This window comes from Phyllobates terribilis, unplaced genomic scaffold (genome assembly GCF_046119375.1).
Source record: "Phyllobates terribilis strain yellow unplaced genomic scaffold, ASM4611937v1 Scaffold_6__1_contigs__length_29720123, whole genome shotgun sequence".
Lineage (NCBI taxonomy): Eukaryota > Metazoa > Chordata > Amphibia > Anura > Dendrobatidae > Phyllobates > Phyllobates terribilis.
This window is the reverse complement of record NW_027362766.1, coordinates 1,636,268-1,657,072: the sequence shown is the minus strand read 5'-3', so window position 1 is coordinate 1,657,072 and position 20,805 is coordinate 1,636,268.

Here is a 20,805-nt window from a genome sequence, read left to right as displayed (position 1 = left end):
CATTACGTCCACTTACCCGTCTACCCGTCCCTTGCCACGAGCCTTGGCCATTTTAAATGGAGTGTAATATTTGTCACGTTGCCAAAATGTCTATATTATTACCGCAGTAATATAGGATCACATCTGATGACCACGGTTTTAGGCTGTGACCTGGGAGTCAGAGATGCTTCAGGGGTCTTCCCCTTGCTGTCCCCATGTCATTTAAGCACTGTTCTCATCAATTTGGGCAAATTTTACCTCGTAAAGTGACACTGGTAAGAATTGTAAAAATTGGCCTGGTCATTAAAGCGCAGCTGTCAGCAGGATTGTGCTCAGTAACCGCATACACTGTCAGGTGGGTGACATTACACTGATTAATATGATACCTTGGTTGATGGGATTCGTGCTGTGTTTCTTATATAATCTTTATTTTCATTCCTGACATAATGAGATGCTCGTGCTCCAGGGCAGCCTTTGGGGGGCGCTCTGTCTGGTGCTTTGATTATGTATTATTATTTCTGTCTTCTGACAAGTCACTGTGCTTTCAGTGATTGATTCCTATTTTAAATACTGCCTATGTAATTGTGTTCCAAACCTGAATTTTACATGCAACAATATGGCCCCGCCGGCTGTGCATGCACAGTATAGCATCTACTGCAACAAAGAAAAGCTACTGCGCATGCACGGTCGGCCACAAAAGGAGGCCATACAAAGTACTGACCTTAGGGGGTGAATAGTTATGCAAATTAAAGTTTACAGTTATTTTGTGCTATTTGCTGTTTGATTCGCACTAAAAAGAAATCCAGAGGTTCATAGTTGTAGACATGTTCTTTACATGAACTGATGCAAACTCTCAACAACAAAAACACTGTGAAATTCCAGGTTGTGAGGTAGCAAAACACGAAAAATGACAAGGGGGTGAATATTTTCGCAAGCCACTAAATATGCCATGTTTCCTGTCTATGGAAAGCTAAAATCATAATAGGAAATATGGCATTAATATCTTCCACCTGGCACCACCAGGAGAGAACATATTCTGAAAGTTGGGTGTGACGATACAGAGTAAAATCTTAATAAGCCAGACGTTTAGATTTGTTAAGCCAAAAGAAATACACTATTGTGTTTAAATATATGTGTATCTCTGTGGCTGTGGACAGGTCAGTATTTGTATAACCCTGAATGCTGAATTCTATTCCATTGGAAACAATCATGTTTACTGTGCTAATGACCAATTTTACTAAAAGCCAGATAGATGTTTATTTACAATAGCCCCTGTGATACCAACTATGTAAATAGATTAGCTCAAACAATGATAGCTGAATCCTGCACCATTACCTCTTACATGTGCCTGATGACCTCACACAGATGTAAATATAAACAGTGCTATCTGTAGTGCTGTAGATAGAATAAGACTTGGGACAGAGAATCAAGGAACATCAGAAAGACTTTAGAAGGAGAATGAGAGACATCCTTAAGGACAGCAGATGGATTGCATGGCATCCAAAGAGACAGAGATTTGAATTCTATATGATTCTAGCCTAAGGGTACCGGCCCTGACTGGAAAGATTCAGATCTGCTCCATTAACCATCAGAGAGACATGGATACATTTTGGGGAGTCCAGGAGAGGACAAAGATGTCACCTGGCACCATGGATATGTTGTTTTGGGACTGCTAGGAGGGATCCACCAGTTGCCTAGAACCCATAGAGACATTTGAAGTTCCCTGGTGGGACCCACCAGTCGCCTGGCCCCATGGAAACTCTTGGAGAGGCCAGATTTGGACCCTCGGGTCTCCTGGTCTTGTACCTCGATGGACTGCTAGCTTCCTAAGTTTGCCGCTACCTTCTCTCTGTGGGGGCCCGATAGAAGCGGGGGGTCCACTGGTTGAGGGATGTCGGCCCTGGAAGTCTGCAAAGTCGCAGCTGTTCTATCCCAGGCGGGCGGCAGAGAAGGAAGGGTGAGACTGTGTGATGTTGTACCATCTTGGGTAGTTGCTGGGACTGTTCTGTGTGTTTATTGTCCGCTTTGTGGTTCAATAAAGTATTGCCACGCTGTTTTACCCTCACCCTGTGTTGTGTGAGTAGCATTACGCCCACGGAAGACCCCGGGTCTTCACATTGGGGATCTCATAATTTTTGGGACCCAACCACATCTCTTGACCAGCCCCCATATGAGCGCAGGAGAGGTATGTGGGCTTGGTTTTTATCTAATAAAATCAGAGTTTGAGTTTTTGTCATTGTCAGTCCTGGAAGACACAGTGCGCTGTGGTTCTGTACCAGTTCCCTAAAAAAGGAGTGCTTCCCTGCACTACGATCTACGCCATTTACATGACACAGGTTTAGTACTTTTTTTTTTTTTTGATATCCATTTTTATTTTATGTAATTGTATATACTGTATTGTTTTTTCCATTTTGTAACATCTTTGTATATTTTTATAAACACGGCCTACTTTTGGACTATAAGACGCACCGAACCATAAGACGCACCCCAAATTTTGGGGTGGAATATAGAAAAAATATATATTTTAATAAGATGGGGTCCGTCTTATAGTCTTAATAGGTACAGTATCTTACCTGGGGGTTGGTGGAGCGAGGGTCACAGGAGGCAGGGTACTTCAGGAATCTGGTGCTCCAGCAGCGGGGAGTTGCGGTGGAGCAGAATTGCAGGGCCCTCCATTCCCTCCCTCAGGAACTTGGTGGCTGCAGCAGAAGCGATGGCTGGGGCCCGGTGCCAGGCTGGGGGCTGGGGCCTAGCTGGGGGTCGGGGCCTGGCTGAGGCCCAGTGCATGACTGGGGGCCTGGCTGAGGCCCAGTGCATGGCTGGGGGCCTGGCTGAGGCCCGGTGCATGGCTGGGGGCCTGGCTCAGGCCCGGTGCATGGCTGAGGGCCGGGCCCTGGGCCTGGCTGAGGGCCGGGGCCAGGGTTTGCCAGTAGAGGCCTGCCTGAGGGCAGGGACCGGCGTCTGGCTGCATGCCGCCGAGGCTTGCCTGGGGACTGGTAGTGGTGGCAGCGGCGGCAACAGCAAAGGAGGAGGAGGTGAGGTGCTGCGGGTATCTGGCTGGGGGGCCGTGGGTGTCTGGCTGGGGGACCGCGGGTGTCTGGCCGGGGTTAGACTGAATGCGTGCCAGGGCGGTGAGGTTTCCACTGTGTGGCGCAGGTTTCCAGTGTGCGCGGCCATCTACCTGAAGCTGTAGTCTATAGGAAAATTGCCGCCCGAGCTACAAGTTAGCGCATGCGCCGGCTCTGGCAGCCATTTTCCTGTGGATCACAGCTTCAGGAAGTGACCGCGCACTCCGGAAACCTGCGCCGCTCACCGGCCCGCAGCCAGACACTGCCCGCATTCAGTCCAATCCGCGCTGGCCCCCAGACAGACACCCACAGCCCCCAGCCAGACACCCGCAGCTTCTCTCCTCCTCCTCATTTGCTGCCGCCGCCACATTAAAGGAGGGAGATCCCGCTCCACCACCACCGCAGGTACGCAACGTTCGGACCATAAGACGCACCCCCCATTTTCCTCCCAAATTTGGGGGTAAAAAAGTGCGTCTTATGGTCCGAAAAATACGGTAAATATATAAAATTGAATAGCTTCATTCCTCTTGCTCTAAAAATGACATCTCTGAAGTCAAACGCTATCTCTAATGGGTGTGCAATTGGCCTGCATAAATGATTGGTGGTGGCAGCTAGTTCCTTTTGTCAGTGAACTGTGTTAATAAAAGCAAATGCTGAACTATGATCAATGTCAGTCCTGGGAGACACAATGAGCTGTGGTTCTGTACAAATAACCCCCCAAAAAAGGAAGACCTCCCCTTCATAGGAGACAGAGTCAACCCTGCGACTCAGGTTTAGTACATTTCTTCTGTTTATCCTTTTTAATTAATATATAATTGTTTATACTGTATTCTTTTGTCCATTTTGTAACATCTTTGAATATTTTTATAAACACTGCCTACTTTATGGATTAGATAGATGCTGGGAAAGGAAGTAGTTTCTGTGCTGTCTGGAGTCACGACAAACTATTAGTACGGTTAAAAATGTAGGTTTATTGTCTCCGCGTTTCAGAGTCCACCGACTCCTTCCTCAGGACTACCATACATAAGAACGGGGCAATCAACATACATGGTATAAATATAAGGGAAAATAAAATTAAATAACCCATCAAAGAACAGAGGGAGGGGTGTGTGCAATCACAGGCCTATCACCCTCACATGCTTAGAGCTGACCATCTGAAGATATGCAAACTGCAAGTATTTTCTACTAGGTAGGGAGAATGAACACATGGTGAAATCTGCCAAAACCCAAATAATTAAATAAATAAAATATGTTAGTATCGACGTGACATTCTACTTGGGATGCGAACTGGTAGTGTAAAGGGGAAAAAAAGGAGTAGATTGCTACCTGTAGAGCAATAGATTGGTACAACTAACAATTGTGCTAGTGGGTGTTGTAATGCAGCGGCTTGCTGCATTGCTAAAATGTCCAGGGGGTGTGTTCTGGCTGACCATTTACCTCCCCCTCAGGTGACTGATCACATGACTGTGACATTATCACAGGTCCTGTGTGCACAGAAGGATATATAAATCCTGGTGGTTTTGAAACAGGGAGAGAGAGAGAGGCTTGGTGAAGCCTGGAAGGCAAAGGCTGGATCCCTGTGTTTGGGGATACCAGTAGCCTTGGAAGGCACGTGGCCTAGAGACTACGGCTAGTGAGCCTTAAACGACAGCTTTGGCAGAACAGAGCTGAGAGAAGCAGCTAAGACCCGGCAAAGGTAAAACGCTGCTTGATGTGGACATTGATATTGTTACCTTGCTGAAGGCTGTATCTGGAGCCAAGTGGGCATATCTGTCACTGGAAAGGCTCTTGGATATTATATGTGTAACATGTCAGCGAGCCACTGAGATGGACGATGTTATGAGCGATTTATGATATGTAATAAACTGCTGGACTGTAGATTACTGGAAAACGTTGCATGTGTGCTTTAATTGACCCGGTGAAGCGAGTACCCCCCAGCGTGATGAATAGCACTACCTTGCATGTGGTTGGGGAATGCGGGCAACTGCAGCCTGGTTGCTAGGGGTAACGACACAGGACGACGATTATGGATGCAAGCATCTGGCTGTGGCTCGGCGGGGTCAAGAAGATTAAAGCATCTGTCTGTAACTCGGCGGGGTTACGAAAATTGTCGTCGCACTCAAACCTGGTTTGCTGTGGCTCAGTTGGGCCATGAAAATTTTCCGGGGAAAACGGTGTGAAGTGTCTAGTGTGAACAGTGTACCGCGATGGCTCTGAATGGAGCAGTATCCCCAGACGGAATGGAGAAGTGGTTAGATGTCCAGCTGCAAACGTTCTGCAGCAAAATGGAGTGTCCTGAAGAGATGCAGGAGCAGATAAAGATGGCTGTGAAGGGAGCAGCAGATGAGACTGCTGAGCGGTTAAGGTACCTGTTAAAATCGCAGCAGCAGGCATTTGAGAAACAACAGCTGGTATTTGAGAAACACCAACAGGACTCGCAGCAGGCATTTGAGAAACACCAACAGGGCTCACGGCAGGCATTTGAGAAACGACAACAGGTTTTGGTACAGGAAGGGCAGGAGTTGTTGCCCCTTTCAGAATGGTGGTAGCGGACCATTCTGTGAGTTCTCCTGTGGTGCCGGTACTATCCCAGAGTGCCCAGGGAGGTAGTAAGAGATGTTGTGAACTGGGTCCAAAGACTATTGCTGTTTTTTTGTAAAGTATCCACTACACATGGGGGTGTCCAAAAGAGCGTGGAGTATAGAAAATCAAAATTGGTTACTGGTTGTGGGTTGGTACCACCTAAAAATGATAATTTGACCGTTGATAACGGGGTAGCTCCAGTAGAAGGGGTTGATATCAAAGTGGGAGGTGACTTGTTGGTTCACAACACCATGGGGAGTGACACAGACCCCACAGCTGACGGTGACAGTACGAAAGTAGAAAGAGAGTTCAGTCAGGAGGAGCTAAACAAGGTGAGAAAGGCCCCCTCTTGTCGACGGTGCAAGGGCCACAAAAAAGTTACTCCTGTAGACTTTGCTGAAAGAGCAAATAAAGAAAATGCAATGCTGTGTGCCTTTATTCCGAAGGTGGATCCTCCTGAGATCAGGAGGGAAGAGGAGGTGACGTTGCCAGTAGCAACCTCCGGTACAGTATCAGACAACAATGAAGATCAGGTGGAAGAGTTGGATGCAGTTCTGCAGATTTGTTACAAGCAGGATGATCTACTGAGACAGAAGGAAGTCAACAATTGGAAGGAAAAGTTCCAGAAAAATAAAGAGGAGGTTTTTCAGTTGGAGCTTGAAAAAGCGGAGTGTGAAGATGAGCTGTGCGAGGTGAAAGATCGTTTCTCTCTGGTACAGTTAGAGCTGATGCAGGTGACGCAAAAACTGGATGAGGATCTACACCAGAGGGATAAGGAGCTGTCTGTCTTAAAAGAGGCGCTGCAGGATGAAGTTTCTGGACATGATCAAAACCTAGAGCGACTGCGCGAACAGTTCAACCGGGAGCTGTGTGACTCCAAGAAGGAGTATGGGGAACTCAGTAAGGATCTGCAACAAATTAAGAGAGACTATGAGGATCTCCTCAAGGCCAAGGAAAAACTAGAGGATGATAAGGCGGATGCAGAGCACATGCGCCAAGTGATTGAGACCACTCTACAGGACACCCGGGATGAGAATGATGATCTCTGCAGAAAGATCCCAGGACTGGAAGCTCAGGTGAAGGAGCTGCAGACGTCCTGTGGTGATCTCCAGAGGGCAGAGACGTGCCTTAAGGATAGAATCTGCAGGATGGAGGCCTCCTTGAAGAAGGAGAAGGGCAAACAAATTGCGCTTAATCCTTTAAACCATGAGAAGGTGGACCTGAGGAGAGCTGAGAGAGTGTTAAAAGATGAGTATGAAATGGAAGTGGTCAAGACGAGAATTCTTGCTGTGAGTCAGCTCAGGGGAAGCATACAGGGTGAAGAAGCTGAAAGTCAATTGTCCCTGAAACCTGAGCTGGTTGATCGTCTGGAAACCAGTGGTGAGACAGAAACATCTCGGTACAAGTGCCTCATAGATGTACCCGAAGATTTGATAGAAGAATGCACCAGAGAGTCAGTGCATGAAGAGTTTAAGAAGGCCGTGGGAGCCTGTAAGGTGTACTCGACCTCAGAAGCTAAACAGCTGCTGGTTCTGTCCACAACCGAAGTCACAGTGAAGAGGCTATACTAAGTGACATGCACTGGCGATGTGTTCGCACGAAGCGGTTTGTCCGGTTGAAGACGGAACAAGCCATTAGACAACTGGAGCTTATGAGAAAAGCTCACAGTCTGCGGGAAGAGGTCATCCGGGTGCCTCATGGTGAGAAAGCTCATTGGGAGAAATGGCCGAGCCATGCAGACGATGGTAAATAAGTCTGGTGTGATGAAAGTAAGCAGTCCACGTGATCGTCAGGACTGGATACCAGATGAAGATGGCATGGTGTCATTCTCTGCTGTAGGAACGGAAGAAAATCTTGCATATATACGCATGCTGATAGAGTACCGAGTGACCTACCTGCAAGAGGTAGAACAGTTGAATCTTGCCAGACTGCGAATAGAAAGACAGCGTCGCCTGAGCAGCAGAAGATGGCAGCCGTCTATAAATTGTGAGACCAGACAGAGAAAGGGCCCCCTAAATAATAGAACAGCTACAGCAGAAGTTAGAGACCTTTCAAGATGTCCTGAGAGTAGTGAGCGTGGGTTTAGAGGTAGTGAGACCTCCAGTAACTCAGGTCTGAGAGGCCCATACAAACGTCCCAATAGAGTACGAGACCGTACGGAGTCGGACCGGACCTTAGATACAAGCGCAAGTGAGTCACACTGCTGTATGGACCGCTGGGAGCGGGGGAGGTCTGACAAGGTTACGACTGACCGCTGGGAGCGGGGGAGGTCTGACAAGGTTACGACTCAGAAATGTGGCTTGACAAAGTTTGTGATAATGACTAGTGTTGAGCGAGCACTAAAATGCTCGGGTGCTCGAAGCTCGGGCCGAGCTCGCCGTGATACTCGGGTGCTCGACCCGAGCAACAAGCCCAATGTTAGTCTATGGGAGACTCGAGCATTTTTGCGGTGGCACCCGGGCAGTCTTTTAAAAGCCTAACAAGTGCCCAAAACGATAGTGACAGTGCTCAAATGGGGGACAGCATGGGGATCGCCCCAGGAAGCATTTCTGACCCCCAGGTCACTGCTGTCAACAACGTGGTCAGAGGTATTAAGCCACTTTTACAGGCTCACAATAAAACGTTCAAAAACTAAAGTGAAACTTTTTTCCTGTGAAATATGTTAAGGAACATCCTTTCCAGGGAAAAGACTTGTGTATAAGTTAAAATAAATGACCAAAACCAAAAATACTCCTCCACACCTTGGGCTATGTTCACAAGTAGCATTTTTTATGCGTTTTTGCACTTTTGTATTGCTTTCAACTATGACAAATGCATTCACCGTGAAATGTCATTTTAACATTTTACAACCTTATCTGGCCATGTGCTGTGTGACATATGCATAAAGTGCTGAAAAGACAAGGGAACAGCATGGGGAAGACCCCTGGAAGCATCTCTGACTCCCAGGTCACTGTCTAAAAGTGTGCCCATCATAAGTGATCCTTACCACATCAGAAGATGCAGACTTGCAACAATTGTACCTCCCCCATTCCTTGCAATACAAGCTCAAGTATGCAGCCTGCCACCCACCCACCCCCAGGCTGCAATACCATACTGCTTGCTTGCTTGAACTTGAAATTGGGCCATTTAGGCATGTGGAGGCGGATCTGGCCACCACGTCATGGCTGTGTTGGCGGCCTGGAATCCATACTCAGTCCCCAGCCACCCGGCGGCCGGGTGTCCATACTCGGTCCCCAGCCGCCCCGCGGCCGGGTGTCCACACACGGTCCCCAGCCGCCTGGGGGCAGCCGGGTGTCCATAAACGGTCCCCAGCCACCCCTATTTCTCCTTGGAACATCCCCCCACACACTTTTCTTAGCCCGGCCTGCTTTAGGCAGCATTGGACGAGCCCACCAGAGAACCAGACTCCTCCGGTGGGCCCTGACTTCTCTATCGGTGGAGTTGAGAGTGCCAAGGTGAGGAGCATGATGATGATGACAGAAGTTAGCGTCTGCTATGTTTTCTTTAAATGCAAGTGTAACTGTGCAGCCTGCCACCCACCCACCCCCAGACTGCAATTACATACTGCTAGCTTGCACTTGAAAGGGGGCCTTTTAGTTTGGAGGAGGCCGAAGCTGGCCACTACCTCATGGCTGCTTCGGCAGCGAGGTATCCATACTCAGTCCCCAGCCGCCCATATTTGTCCTGGTGTGCCTTATACATAAGATTAAGCGCGTATACCAAAACATTACCTGTGCCCACCCCAGTGCATTTAGTGGGAAGGAGAGCCTATTCCACTGTAGTGTGTGCATGCCAAACCCCTGTTCATGGTACATGCGAAGATGCCTCCCACCTTGCACCTGTCGTTGCAGACTTGCAACTATCCCCATTCAAGTCCTTGTCCCAGGGCAGTGTTCAATTGTACCTCTCCCATTCCTTGCAATGCAAGCGCAAGTATGCAGCCTGCCACCCACCCACCCCCAGGCTGCAATACCATACTTCTTGCTTGCTTGCACTTTAAATTGGGCCTTTTAGGCATGTGGAGGCGGAATCTGGCCACCACGCCATGGCTGTGTCGGCGGCCTGGTATCCATACTCAGTCCCCAGCCGCCTGGTGGCCGGGTGTCCCCGCTTGCTCCCCAGCCTCCAGGGGGTGGCCGGGTGTCCATACTCGGTCCCCAGCCTCCCCTATTTGTCCCGGTAACCTTTCCCACACTTTTCTTAGCCTGGCCTGCTTTAGGGCAGCATTGGCCGAGCCCACCGGACTATCAGACTCCTCCGGTGGGCCCTGGCTTCTCCATCAGGGGAATTGAGAGTGCCAAGGTGAGGAGCATGATGAGGATGATAGAAGTTAGCATCTGCTTTGTTTTGTTGTAATGCAAGCGCATGTATGTAGTAGCGGCTAGGCCTGAGGTGGTCAGCGTTTTGGCGCATATCCTACCTCCTCCGAGGATTGCTGGATGTTTTCCTGCTACTATCCAAGTTCTATGACTCCCGTTAAAACAAAGCTTCAGGTGATAAATGATGGATGAGGTGGTGGCAAAGGAGAAAGAGCAGGAGGAACAGGGACCATTCACATCAATATCAGGCCAGTCAACCAGATATGTCTTGTAGGATATGTTTCTGTAACAAAAGGAGCGGTTCGGCTACACAGTTATAGGGCATACAGTGAGTGCAATGCCTACCAAAAATTTCGAGGCACTCCAATGCCCCTTGGAAATGACATGGAGGTCAGAGGGCGTTAACTAAACCTTTTTTTCCATTTATAGCAACTGGGACTCCCGTGCACTGTTGGCCTAAGCAGTGAATGGAAGGCTTTCCAAAAATTATGAGGAACTGCAATGCCCCTTACAAGAGCCATGTGTGGCACCCCAGGGGTCTGGTCACCACAGTAATAGAGATATTACGTCGGAGAGCAAGTGGGAGGTTTCCTGGTCAGGATCCCTTAAACATGCAACATCCTCCTGCCCCAGTCCTGGCAGGGGAGAATTCTGCCCTTATAAACTGGATCTGGGGCGGGGTTGAGTGAGTCAGAGAACAGTCAGAGTCAGAGTGAGAGCAAGGGAAAGTAACAGCAAGGAGCTCTGTAGGAGCTAGGAGCTAAAGACCAGGGGCTGGAAGCTGAGCAGAGCTCGCCCTGGCAGAAGACAATAGGAACCGGACACAGGAGTCTGAAGCTGTGAGGACTTATATATCCAGCAGCAGAAACCAGTCGGCAGGGGATTTCAGGTCCTCTGGCCATAGAAGCCCGGAGGCTCAGTCACAAGCAAGGGACCAGCACCGCCGTCGTGGAGCGGAGGCTAACAGAAGGCCCCAAGTCACCAGACATACGGGTGAGCACTACACGGTACACTCAGGGACGTGGGCTACTTCTACCCGCTTACAGCAAGGTAGCCAGGAAGAGTGCAGACAGACGGGGAGGCCTACAACTCCACCTGGCCAGGGGAACTCCTGCTTGCTCACAGACTGACCAGGCCTCTTATGCTAGCCAGTACTCCCGAGAGGGTCTACCTTATAATCATCAGTAAAGACCCTGAACTGCACTGCAAAGACTCTGAGTCGTTCCTGCTGCGCTCGTGCACCATCACCCCCATCATCCACACTCACTGCCCTGAGGCTATACTCCTCCTGAGGGGAGTTATCCCATTTTATGCTGCGCACACAACACCAGCCTCAGCGGTCTGCCTCGCAGCGGTGGTATTCCCTGACCGCAATCCACGGGTGGCGCAGTCGGACAATTAGCCTCAAAACCTAAGAAAGACTGCCACTGGTTTGACCAGCCTGAGCCATGGGACCGGGTCACTGCCACGGAGACTACAGACCCCAGAGACCCGGCACCGGGTATCCCACACACGTGTACACACGGCCCAGGGGGCGCGCCACATGCAGTACAGCATATTACAAACATAAGTCCCATTATTGGGGAGTGGGTGTCCCATAGTATTTGCTTATGCTTTCCAAGCAAAAGCTGCCAAAAATTAGGACGGAGCAACTTGCAATGCCCCTTACAAGAGCCATGCAGTACAGCATATTACAAACATAAGTCCCATTATTGGGGAGTGGGTGTCCCATGGTATTTGCTTATGATTTCCAAGCAAAAGCTGCCAAAAATTAGGACGGAGCAACTTGCAATGCCCCTTACAAGAGCCATGCTGTACAGCATATTACAAACATAAGTCCGATTATTGGGGAGTGGGTCTCCCATAGTATTTGCTTATGCCTTGCAAGCAAAAGCTGCCAAAAATTAGGACGGAGCAACATGCAATGCCCCTTACAAGAGCCATGCAGTACAGCATATTACAAACATAAGTCCGATTATTGGGGAGTGGGTGTCCCATAGTATTTGCTTATGCTTTCCCAGCAAAAGCTGCCAAAAATTAGGACGGAGCAACTTGCATTGCCCCTTACAAGAGCCATGCAGTACAGCATATTACAATCATAAGTCCCATTATTGGGGAGTAGGTGTCCCATAGTATTTGCTTATGCCTTGCAAGCAAAAGCTGCCAAAAATTAGGACGGAGCAACTTGCAATGCCCCTTACAAGAGCCATGCAGTACAGCATATTACAAACATAAGTCCCATTATTGGGGAGTAGGTGTCCCATAGTATTTGCTTATGCCTTGCAAGCAAAAGCTGCCAAAAATAAGGACGGAGGAACTTGCAATGCTGGCACCCTGGTGGTATAGTGGTGGTGGAGGCTGAGGATAAGGAGAAGAAGATAAAACAGCCAAAACGAGGAAGCGTATACCCATGTGTGGGTGTGAAGCGGTGCATGTGAATACACCTCCCGAAATAACACAGTGGATTTGACTTTATGTTACTCTGCTGTCATTTGGTGGTGATGAGAAGTCTGGCGCAATCCAGCCCTTGTTCATTTTGATAAGGGTCAGCTTGTCAGCATTGTCAGTTGACAGGCGAGTGCGCTTATCAGTTATAATTCCCCCAGCGGCACTAAAAACACGCTCCGATAACACGCTAGCGGCAGGGCAGGCCAGGACCTCCAAGGCGTACAGAGCGAGTTCATTCCAAGTGTCCAGCTTGGATACCCAATAATTAAAAGGCACAGAGGAATCACGGAGGACGCTGGTATGATCGGCAAGGTACTCCCTCACCATCTTTTGAAACTTTCCACTCCTTGTGAGAGTACCCCTTGCCTCAGGGCCTGTAAGCTGGGCGGGTGTCAGAAAACTGTCCCAGAACGTTGACAGTGTTCCCCTGCCTCTGCTGGATTGGAGTTGCATCTCTCTCGCCTGTACGCCTTGGTTGGGCAACGAACTGTGACCTCTGCCGCTAGCGTGTTCAGATGGGAATTTTTTTAAGCGTTCTGCAGCAAGGGCCTTCTGGTACTGCCCCATTTTTGTAGACCTCTCCACCTCAGGAATAAGAGAGTGAAAGTTCTCCTTGTAGCTGGGGTCTACAAGTGTCACCAACCAGTAATGACTGTCACCCAACATTTTGACAAAGCGAGGGTCACGGTTAAGGCAGCGTAACATAAAGTCAGCCATGCGTGCCAGACTGGTAACGGGCAAGATTTCCGTGTCCTCACCAAGATGACGACTGACCATGCTCTCCTCCTCCTCCTCTTCCTCCTCCTCCCTGTCCTCAGGCCACCCACGCTGAACCGACGGTATGACACTTGTACAGGTACTACCGTCTACAACGCATGATAGCAGCTCCTGTTCTTCCTCCTCCTCCTCCTCCTCTCCCTCATTGTCCCCCAATGCACGTTGGGATGAGATGAGGCTGGGCTGTGTGCAATCGCCCGCTACGGCTTCTTGATCCATCTCATCATACTCTGGCTGCAATGCCTCCTCTATAATTCTCTGCAGAGAGCGTTGCAAAAGACAGACAAGTGGGACGCTGACACTAATGATGGCGTCATCGCCACTCACCATCTTGGTGGCCTCCTCAAAGTTTGTCAGGATGGTACATATGTCAGACATCCAGGTCCACTCCTGAGGTCTTATGTGTGGAGTCTGACCTGAATATCGACGGCCTTGTTGCAGCTGGTACGCCACAACTGCTCTCTTCTGCTCACAAATCCTTTGCAACATGTGGAGGGTAGAGTTCCAACGTGTGGGGACATCACACACCAGTCGGTGTGCCGGAAGCTGCAAACGCTGCTGCAACACAGCAAGGGCGGCGGAAGCTGTAGCCGACTTGCGAAAATGAGCTGACAGGCGGCGTACTTTCACGAGCAGATCTGGCAACTCGGGGTACGATTTAAGAAACCGCTGAACCACGAGGTTAAGCACATGAGCCAGGCATGGTACGTGTGTGATCTCACCTCGCCTCAGAGCCGCCACCAGGTTACGGCCATTGTCACACACGACCATGCCGGGATGTAGGTTCAGCGGTCTCAGCCACAGATCTGCCTGCTCTTTCACAGCTGGCCACAACTCACAAGCAGTGTGAGGTTTATCACCTAAGCTTATGAGTTTCAGCACAGCCTGTTGCCGCTTGGCGGAGGCAGTACTGCAATGCTTCCAGCTTGTAACTGATGTGGTGATATCTGAGATGGAGGCTGAACATGAGGAGGAGGAGGAGGATGCGCAGGAGCTGTACACTGTGGGGGCAACTCTGACTGACATAGGGCCCGCAATCCTCGGTGTGGGGAGGACGTGTTCCGTCCCAAGGTCTGACTTGGTCCCGGCTTCCACTTTGTTTACCCAGTGTGCCGTCAGAGAGATGTACCATCCCTGGCCACAAGCACTTGTCCACGTATCCATTGTCAGGTGGACTCTCCCAGTAACTGCGTTGTTGAGGGCACGGCAGATGCTTTGGGACACGTGCTTGTGTAGTGCGGGGATGGCACACCAGGCAAAATAGTGTCGGCTGGGCACCGAGTACCGAGGGACGGCCACCGCCATAAGATTGCGGAAGGATTCCGTCTCCACCAGCCTAAAAGGCAGCATTTCCAACGCAATCAGTCGTGAAATGTGCGAATTTAGGACTGTGGCCTGTGGGGCGTTAGCTGCGAATTTCCGCTTTCGTTCAAAGGTCTGGGATATGGACAATTGAACGCTGCGGTGGGACGTGGACGTGGACGTTGATGCTGTTTCTTGAGAAACTGCCATAACAAGTGAAGACTGAGAGGAGGGTGCATCTTTACATGCAGTATGGACAGGGGATTGCCTTGCACACACAACAGGGGGTTCTATTGCACGCACAAGAGTGGAAGAAGCAGTGGTGACACCCGCTGACACTGGTCGTGGACCCTCGGTTTCGCCCCACAAAGTCGGGTGCTTTGCTGCCATGTGCCTGATCATGCTGGTGGTGGTCAGGCTGGTAGTTTTGTCACCCCTGCTGATGCTGGCATGGCAGGTGGAACATATGGCCTTTTTGGGGTTATCAGCAGAGTCTTTAAAAAAATTCCAGACTCTGGAAGACCTACCGCTTGTACTGGCAACGTCCCTCGTGTTGGTGTTACGGGGAACGGTTGCCTGCCTTCTGTCTGCGGCCACCACACTGCTTCTTCCTGCATGTTGGGGTACTCTGCCTCCCTCCCCCTGTGTGCTGCTGGCCTCACTCTGCATGTCCTCCTTCCACGTTGGGTCAGTTACTAGATCATCCACCACCTCCTCCTCTTCCACTTGCGCACCACGATCCTCCTCCTCACTTCCTGGCAATTGTGTCTCGTCATCGTCCACCTCTTGTGACAGATTGCCAACGTCGACTTCCTGTGGCCGTGGCTGTTCAAATATTTGGGCATCGCAACATGGGATCTCCTGTTCCACCACTTCAAGCGTATCAGGCGAGGGGCCCAAATCTGGAAATGGACCAGTGAACAGCTCTTCAGAGTGTCCAAGTGTGGGATCAGTTGCTGTCTGACGACACTCGGCATGGTGGAAGGAAGGAGCATCAGGGTGAGGAGGAGTATGCGGTCGAGACTCACGGCTACTAAGAGTTCACCGTGTGGAAGACAGACCGGAGGTGGTGGTGCCCAGGTAACTGGAAGTATTGTCTGCTATCCAATTAATAACCTGTTCACACTGATCAGTTGGCAATAGTGGTGTTGTTCTGTGCTTCCCTAGTAATTCGGTCAAGAAGTGGGAGCGAGAAGATGTGGCTGTTGGTTGTGGCACATTTTCACCTTGGCCACGGCCCCGTCCTCTGCACGAACCATCACCAGAACGTCCACTTCCACGTCCCTTGCCACGCGCCTTGCCCATTGTAAATGAAGTAAAATAGCTTACACTTGCACTATCAATGGAAAAAGGGTAATAAAGAGTAGATTAGAACCGTGGAAGAGGAAAACCACAGTTATTGTTTACTGGGGTATACCACACTTTTTTAAATAGAGATATTTGCGGCTGAACAGTGAGCGACACACTCAAACTGCTTTTTTTTTTAGATACCGAAGGCCCAAAACTGGATAGTACAGCGATTTGACCCGTGGAACTGCGAAACCACACTGGGATGTCGGGCCCACACAAGACTATTTTCAACAGATATATTTTGTGTCACAACAGTCAGGAGACACTACTGTTTTTCTTTACGGAAAAAACTACCAAAAGCTGAATAATAGAGATTTTTTACCGTGGGATGGCAAAACCACAGTTATTGTTTACTGGGGTATACCACACTTTTTTAAATAGAGATATTTGCGGCTGAACAGTGAGCGACACACTCAAACTGCTTTTTTTTTTAGATACCGAAGGCCCAAAACTGGATAGTACAGCGATTTGACCCGTGGAACTGCGAAACCACACTGGGATGTCGGGCCTACACAAGACTATTTTCAACAGATATATTTTTGTGTCACAACAGTCAGGAGACACTACTGTTTTTCTTTACGGAAAAAACTACCAAAAGCTGAATAATAGAGATTTTTTACCGTGGGATGGCAAAACCACAGTTATTGTTTACTGGGGTATACCACACTTTTTTAAATAGAGATATTTGCGACTGAACAGTGAGCCACACACTCAAACTGCTTTTTTTTTTAGATACAAATGGCCCAAAATGGATAATACAGAGGTTTGAACCGTGGAAGTGCAAAACCACACTTCTGTTTCTCTAGCCTACACCAGACTATTTTCAACAGTTATATTTGTGTCTGAAAAATCAGAGACACGCTTTTTTTTTTGGGGGGGGGGGGAGGGGGACACACAAAAAGGTTAATAAGATGGGTATTTGTACAGTGTGAAGGAGGAAAAAAAAAGGAGGATTTAGATGGAAAAAAAAGGATTTTTCCTGGCCCCCGACACCTGGTGCTAAGTCCATCAATTTCAACAACAGGAGCACACAGGACTGTAATGCAGCGTTTGATGGTATAACCACTGCGTCTCCTATACAGCCTGCCTGCCTGATATCTGGGATGGATATTAGTCCTGAGAAGGACTGTTTGTTTGATCTGGCAGCCTTTACAGACCCTACACTAACTATTTCGCAGTTTATATCTCTCCCTAAATCAGCAGCACTGACCCTACACTGTCTGATCCTGGGCGACTGTGTCCAAGATGGCGGCGCCCCGTTTTAAATACTCGAGGTGACGCTGTGCGGCCAGCCAATCACTGTAATGCCCACAAACAACATGGCTGCGGCATTACAGTGACTGGATGGCAATCCCTGCATGTTTATTGGCTCTGTAAAGAGCGCCAAACATGCAGGGCGTTGACCCGAGCTCCCGCCCGAGTAACCCGGAAATGCTCGGTGCTCGCCGAACATCCCGAGTAGCGTGATGCTCGGGCGAGTACCGAACGGTGTCGAGCATGTTCGCTCAACACTAATAATGACAGATGGTAGGTCCCTAAGGAATGGGCTAATGTCGATGACTAATGTTCCAGGGGCTGAGCAGCGCAAATGTCAAGTACATGGTGTCTGTGTGAACTGTGGGTTATAATGATTGTGTATATTATGTGTTCAACCGCACAAGTTTGAACAGAGGGGGGGGATATGTAATGCAGAGGCTTGCTGGTGGTTTTGAAACAGGGAGAGAGAGAGAGGCCTAACATAACAGCGTATACAAAAATCACATCAGAGGGTGACGGACCCCCGGGAGCTCACACACTTTAAAGCGGCTCACAACTGCGACCCACGCACTTTGCAAGCACGTGGCATAGACGTGGTACAATTGGGCTCTCGGGGTGGGAATGCCAATGGACACCATGGCTCCGCGTGGCCTAAATGAAAGTTTGGGATTTTGATAATTTCTCTAATTATAGTTTTCCGCTTTTGACGCTCTCTCGTTGCTCCCTCTCCAGACTTACATCCGGCTGTGGTGATGTTTTTAGCTTGTTGTTTTTACTGTTCTTCCTTTTAACCTTCTTATATGTTTTTTCTTCATTTTGTATAATTAGTGTTATCACTCCAACAAGCCCTGAGTGCCCGACCTTGGCCCGGATATGGAACCCAGGATACAACCCAATTGATTTGGAGGAGGATCAGGAGAGGCTCTCCTTTCTTTGATATGCCTGATATTCATGTGAAACTGTTGACTATATCTCTACTATACCTTTTTGCTTTATATGTGCATGTTTTTTGCTTTTTTGTGTGTTGTTCTTTTTACCCATTGAATATGGGGCTGATATGCCCGTGTCCCTATTGATGTGCATGTGCACACATTTATGTGTAAGAGGCAAATTGTGCCTTCTAAAGTATCTTTTCATCATAATGGGACTGGCATGTCCCCTCGCCTGTGCGATCCTCCTCCTTCCTCTGATATGCTGGGAATGCGGCGGCCGTTACCATGGCTTACCACCTTGGGGTTGTGCGCGTGCGCCTCGGTCCCCCGCTCCCCCGTGCCCGGCTGTCTCAATGTCCCTGGTGCGCGTCTGGGGGCGTGTCATTTGGCGCGATCCCGGGCGCGCGCCTGGGACATGACGGCCTGGGTGCGTGCGGAGGGGGGGCGGGGCTCCGGGTGCACGCGCCATCAAACTCCAATGGGCTTCCCTGGTTTCCACGGTCACATCACCAGTTAGGGGCCTTTATATAGAAGGTCCTGTTGGCGCTCTAAGACATGTGCCTCCTGATAAAGATTGGTGAAACGCGCGTCGGGGCGCGCTGTCATCATCACCGCACCTGTCGGGGGGTCATTGCGGCTTGAGGGTCCTACGGCTCTTATTTTTGGGTGAGTTGTATTTGTGATACTATGAAGATAGGGGGGTGGGTCAAGGGCTAAATGGGATCACCTACATACTTTGGTCTAACAGTTTCCTACCAGCATTGAGCAGTATATTATGAAGTAGTGATTCCCGTTTCTTGACATACATTCCCACACTCACTATTAGTATCTATACAGAGCTTCTCACATCTGCATAATGTGTATGACCCATCATCCGTGTGACCCTCTGATGCCTGGCACCTTGCACTTTATATCTCCCATCCTGTGATGTGATTTTTGTGTACGCTGCTAAGTAACCTTTATTGAATAAAATCATGCTTTTTATGCCGCTATACTCATCTTTTCTCCTGTCTATTATATGAGTAGGCAACAAGCGGTCCATGGTCAGGCACTTGCGACCAGGTACTATGGTCTGTTTAGCTTCATGAGGTGGGCCATTGTTTGTTCATCAGTTCAAAGAGTGCGGTCAAATGAGTTCAATAGTGCGGGGATGTGCCGTGTTCACACATAGCAGCCTGAACAGGAATGAAAAGGCAATAAACCAGGATCATGGACACAATCAGGAGTTACAGTGAAATAGAATGAATCATTTCTCAAGTACTGCTGTGTATTTTTTGTAACTGTTTAAAATGTATAAATGTTAATTTTATTTGTATTGTCCTTTAATTAAAAACACACTTGTTTGAGTGAAGGGAATTCTAGGTTCAGACTTCACTGCCTGTAGAGCAGGAGGCAGCGAATCAGACAGAAGGACATTGCATCAGGGCTGGGAATCCCCTCACTGACCTCAGAAAGTGCGGTGAATGGAGTTCAATAGCGTTGGAAAAGAAGGACATTGTATCAGGGCTGGGAGTCCCCTCACTGAGCTCAGAGAGTGCGGTGAATGGAGTTCAATAGCGTGGGAAAAGAAGGACATTGTATCAGGGCTGGGAGTCCCCTCACTGAGCTCAGAAAGTGCGGTGAATGGAGTTCAATAGCGTGGGAAAAGAAGGACATTGTATCAGGGCTGGGAATCCCCTCACTGACCTCAGAAAGTGCGGTGAATGGAGTTCAATAGCGTTGGAAAAGAAGGACATTGTATCAGGGCTGGGAGTCCCCTCACTGAGCTCAGAAAGTGCGGTGAATGGGGTTCAATAGCGTGGGAAAAGAAGGACATTGTATCAGGGCTGGGAATCCCCTCACTGAGCTCAGAAAGTGCAGTGAATGGAGTTCAATAGCTTGGGAAAAGAAGGACATTGTATCAGGGCTGGGAGTCCCCTCACTGAGCTCAGAAAGTGCGGTGAATGGGGTTCAATAGTGTGGGAAAAGAAGGACATTGTATCAGTAATGGGAGTCCCCTCACTGAGCTCAGAAAGTGCAGTGAATGGAGTTCAATAGCGTGGGAAAAGAAGGACATTGTGTCAAAGCTGGGAGTCCCCTCACTGAACTCAGAAAGTTTGGTGAATGGAGTTCAATAGCGTGGCAAAAGAAAGACATTGTATCAGGGATGGGAGTCCCCTCACTGAGCTCAGAAAGTGCGGTGAATGGAGTTCAATAGCGTGGGAAAAGAAGGACATTGTCTCAGGGCTGGGAATCCCCTCATTGAGCTCAGAAAGTGCGGTGAATGGGGTTCAATATTGTGGGAAAAGAAGGACATTGTATCAGGGCTGGGAATCCCCTCACTGAGCTCAGAAAGTGCGGTGAATAGAGTTCAATAGCGTGGGAAAAGAAGGACATTGTATCAGGGCTGGGAGTCCCCTCACTGAGCTCAGAAAGTGCAGTGAATGGGGTTCAATAGCGTGCGAAAATAAGGACTTTGTATCAGGGCTGGGAGTCCCCTCACTGATCTCAGAAAGTGCGGTGAATGGGGTTCAATAGCATGGGAAAAGAAGGACATTGTATCAGGGCTGGGAATCCCCTCACTGAGCTCAGAAAGTGCGGTGAATGGAGTTCAATAGCGTGGGAAAAGAAGGACATTGTATCAGTACTGGGAGTCCCCTCACTGAGCTCAGAAAGTGCGGTGAATGGAGTTCAATAGCGTGTGAAAAGAAGAACATTGTCTCAGGGCTGGGAGTCCCCTCACTGAGCTCAGAAAGTGCGGTGAATGGAGTTCAATAGCGTGGGAAAAGAAGGACATTGTATCAGAGCTGG